The sequence below is a fragment of the Aythya ferina genome (assembly GCF_964211825.1).
Source record: "Aythya ferina genome assembly, contig: HAP1_SCAFFOLD_501, whole genome shotgun sequence".
Lineage (NCBI taxonomy): Eukaryota > Metazoa > Chordata > Aves > Anseriformes > Anatidae > Aythya > Aythya ferina.
In genome coordinates this window covers 48,234-52,877 of record NW_028181091.1, presented here as the reverse complement: position 1 = coordinate 52,877, position 4,644 = coordinate 48,234, and the positions used below count along the sequence as shown (strand labels likewise).

General features: G+C 61.8%; 1 long non-coding RNA gene across 1 annotated transcript; it reads left to right on the top strand.

Moving 5' to 3' along the window:
• The first annotated feature begins 24 nt into the window (after nt 1-24).
• On the top strand, nt 25-4,131 carry LOC311429274. Its single transcript, XR_014688213.1, has 4 exons — nt 25-88; nt 1,327-1,424; nt 2,358-2,457; nt 3,570-4,131. It is a non-coding gene; the product is annotated as an uncharacterized lncRNA (long non-coding RNA).
• The last annotated feature ends 513 nt before the right edge of the window (nt 4,132-4,644 follow it).

Here is a 4,644-nt window from a genome sequence, read left to right as displayed (position 1 = left end):
GGTCATGGCAGGGGGTGGGGTTTATGGGGGGGCGGCGCTTCGCCCCCAACTACGCCTGCCTGGCCGCCGCCATCGCCTTATATGGGCTGTGAGGGGCGGGGCCTGACGGAGGGGGGCGGGGCCGGGGTGGGCGTGGCCTGGGGGTGGGGCTTGGGGGGGTGGGAGGGGGGTGGGGGGGTCTGGGAGGGGGTATGGGAGGGGTAGGGGAGGGGTAGGGGAGGGAAGGAGGGGGTCTAGGGGGCGTGGCTTAAGGAGGGGGCGTGGTCTGGGGGCGTGGCTTGAGTGGGTGGGGTCAAGGGGGGGCGTGGCCTGAGTGGGTGGGGTCGGGGGGTGGGGCTTGGGTGGGTGGGAGGGGCTATGGGGGGCAGGGGTGGGGGTATGGGAGGGGTAGGGGAAGGATGGGGATGGGTCTAGGGGGCGTGGCTTAAGGAGGGGGCGTGGTTTATGGGCGTGGGCGTGGCCTAGGGGGCGTGGCTTGAGTGGGTGGGGTCATGGCAGGGGGTGGGGTTTATGGGGGGGCGGCGCTTCGCCCCCCCATAATGGAGGGATGGGGATGGGGGTAGTGGGCGTGGTCTGGGGGCCTAGGGGGCGTGGTTTGAGTGGGTGGGGTCAAGGGGGGCGTGGCCTGAGTGGGTGGGGTCGGGGGGTGGGGCGGGCCTTGGGTGGGTGGGAGGGGCTATGGGGGGCAGGGGTGGGGGTATGGGAGGGGTAGGGGAGGGATGGGGATGGGTCTAGGGGGCGTGGCTTAAGGAGGGGGCGTGGTTTAGGAGGTGGGCGGGGCCAGATGGGGTGGGGTCTGGGGGCGGGGCCTGGATGGGCGGGGTCTGGGGGTGGGGCTATGGGCTATGGGGCAGAGCCTGGGGGGCTCGTGGGCGGGGTTTAAGCGTACTGGGCGGGGCTTATGGCTAGTAGGCGGGGCTTAGGGGTATGGGCGGGGCTTATGGGTCTGGGCGGGGCTTATGATATATGGGCGTGGCTTGCAGCTTCATGGGCGGGGCTTAGGGCTATGGGGCTGGGCCTGGGGGGCTATGGGGCGGGGCTTGAGGGAGGTGGGCGGGGTTTGGGTCTAGTGGGCGGGGCTTAGTGGACGCGGGTGGGGTTTATGAGACAGTGGGCGTGGCTTAGGAGATATGGGCGGGACTTAGGGCTTGTGGGCGGGGCTTGTGGGTCAGTGGGCGGGGCTTAGAGCTATGGGGCAGGAGCCTGGAGGGGCTTGTGGGTGGGGTTTATGGGAGGTGGGCGGGGCTTATGGGTCGTGGGCGGGGCTTGTGGGTCGGTGGGCGTGTCCTTGGGTTGGCCACGCCCCCACGAAGCCCCTCCCCCCAGGCTGACGTCCCCGGGGCTGCTGCTGGCGCTCGGCCTCTTCCTGGGGGTCGGGGTCGGGACCCAGCTGAGGGCACAGAGACGGCCCCTCCGCCTACTGGGTCGGACTGGGAGCACTGGGAGGGACTGGGAGGGGACTGGGAGGGGCTGGGGGGGGACTGGGAGGGGACTGGGAGGGACTGGGAGGGGACTGGGATATACTGGGAGGGACTGGGAGGGATGGGGGGGGACTGGGAGGGACTGGGAGGGGACTGGGATATACTGGGAGGGACTGGGAGGGGATGGGGGGGACTGGGAGGGACTGGGAGGGGATGGGGGGGGACTGGGATATACTGGGAGGGACTGGGAAGGGATTGGGATATACTGGGAGGGACTCGGAGGGTACTGGGGGTGCACTGGGAGAGCCTGGAAGTCACTGGGGGGAACTGGGGGATACTGGGAGGTAACTGGGGGGGCACCAAGAAGCACTGGGAGGCACTGGGGGGGGCCTGGGAGGAACTGGGCATTACTGGGAGGAACTGGGTGTTACTGGGAGGCACTGGGGAGGGCACTTAGAAGCACTGGGATGAACTGGGCATTACTGGGAGGCACTGGGGGAGACCCTGGGAGAAATTGGGCATTACTGGGAGGAACTGGGCATTACTGGGAGGTTACTGGGCATTACTGGGAGGCACTGGGCATTACTGGGAGGAACTGGGTGTTACTGGGGGGGACCCTGGGAGGCACTGGGCATTACTGGGAGGTTACTGGGTGTTACTGGGAGGCACTGGGCATTACTGGGAGGTTACTGGGTGTTACTGGGAGGCACTGGGCGTTACTGGGAGGCACTGGGATGTTACTGGGGAGGCACTGGGTGTTACTGGGAGGTTACTGGGAGGCACTGGGTATTACTGGGAGGTTACTGGGAGGCACTGGGCGTTACTGGGAGGCACTGGGCGGATACAGGGGGTGTCCAGGAGGCCGGCCGGGGTTGCTGGTGTTGTTCCTGGTGTCACTGGTGTTACTGGTGTCCCTGACTGGTGCCACTGGTGCAGGCCGGGAGCTGGTGCGGGGCAGCGCTGGGCTCTGGCCGCGGCCGTGGCCCTGCCGGGATTCTGGATCGGGGGCGCGGGGCGGCCGTGCTCTGGGTGCTGGGTGAGTGCCCTATAGGGACCCTATAGGGGCCCTAGAGACCCTATGGAGACCCTAGAGCCCCTATAGATCTTATGGACCCTGTGGAGACCCTATAGAACCCTATAGATAGCCTATGGACCCTATAGAGACCCTATGGAGACCTATAGATCCTATAGGGACCCTATAGACCCTATGGAGACCCTATAGAGACCCTATAGATAACCTATAGAGACCCTATGGACCCTATAGAGACCATAGATCCCCTATAGAGACCCTATAGAGACCCTATGGAGACCCTATTGGTACCCTATAGATCCTATCAAGACCCCATTGAGACCCTGTAGAATCTATAGATCCCCTATAGGACGCTATGGACCCTATAGGGACCCTATAGATACCCTATAGAATCTATAGATCCCCTATAGAACCCTATAGAGCCCCTATATATCCCCTATGGTTCCCTATAGATCCCCTATAGATCCCCTATATATCCCCTATGGACTCTATAGATCCCCTGTAGAACCCCTATGAACCCTACAGATCCTATAGAGCCCCTACAGAGACCCTATGGACCCCTAGAGAGACCCTAGAGAGACCCTATGGACCCCTATAGATCCACTATAGTCCCCCCATGGACCCTATAGATCCCCTATAGGGGCCCTACAGAGCCCCTATGGACCCTATAGAACCTTATAGAGCCCCTATAGAGCCTATAGATCCCACTATAGATACCCTATGGACCCCTATAGACCCTTATGGACCCCATATAGACCCCGTATAGCCCCATAGATCCCTATATAGCCCCCTACGGACCCTATGGAGCCCCTATAGAGCCCCTATAGATCCCCCTATAGAGCCCATATAGCCCCCCCATACCCCCCTATACCCCCCTATAGCCCCCTTATAGACCCTATATCCCCCCTGTAGCCCCCCTATAGCCCCCATACCCCCCCCATAGACCCCCTAATCCCCCCATAGCCCCCCTTATTGCCCCCCATAGCCCCCCTATACCCCCCCAGCCCCCTGTAGCCCCCCTATAGCCCCCCTATAGCCCCCTATAGACCCCCTATAGCCCCCCATACCCCCCCCTATAGCCCCCCCGTGACCCCCCCATTTCTCTGCCCCCCCCCCAGGGGCGTCTCTGGCTGTGATCGGTTCCCACGCGGCCCTGCGGCAGCTCGACCCCCCCGAGCCCCCCCTGCTGGAGATGGAGCCCGTCTGACCCCAAAATACCCCAAATTCACCCCAAAATCAAATACCCCAAATTCACCCCAAAACCACCCCCAAATACCCCAAATTCACCCCAAAATGCCCCCAAATCACCCCAAAATACCCCAAATCACCCCAAATTCACCCCAAAATACCCCAAAACCACCCCAAAATACCCCAAATTCACCCCAAAATCATCCCCCAATACCACCAAAACCACCCCCAAATCACCCCAAATACCCCAAATCGCCCCAAAATGCCCCCAAATTATCCCCCAAATACCCCCAAACACCCCCAAAATGCCCCAAATCCCCCCCAAACCGTCCAAACCCCCAAATCAACCCCAATTCCCCCCAAATCCTCTCCAATTTTGTGTATTTCTCCCCAAATTGCTCCAAATTCCCCCCAAATCCTCCAAAACCCCCCAAATCACCCCAAATTTCCCCAATTTCACCCCCTGTGCCAATAAAGCTGCCGCTTGTTCCAGTGCTCGTGTCTGTGTCTTCGGGGGGGTGGTGGGGGGGGGAATCTCTGCCCCACATCTCCCTGCCCCACACATGTCCCTGCCCCACATATTCTTGCCCCACATCTTCCTGCCACACATCTTCCTGCCCCACACATTCCTGCCCCACATATTTTTGCCCCACATGTCCCTGCCCCACATGTGTGCCCCACACATGTCCCTGCCCCACACATTCCTGCCCCATGTCCCTGCCCCACATGTGTGCCCCACACATCGCCCTGCCCCACATATTTTTGCCCCATATGTCCCTGCCCCACATGTCCCTGCCCCACACATGTCCCTGCCCCACATGTCTCTGCCCCACAAGTCCCACATGTGTCCCAGCCCCACATGCGTGCCCCACACATCGCCCTGCCCCACATATTCTTGCCCCATATGTCCCTGCCCCACATGTGTGCCCCACACATGTCCCTGCCCCACACACATGTGTCCCCCATGTATCCCTGCCCCACACATTCCTGCCCCATATGTGTGCC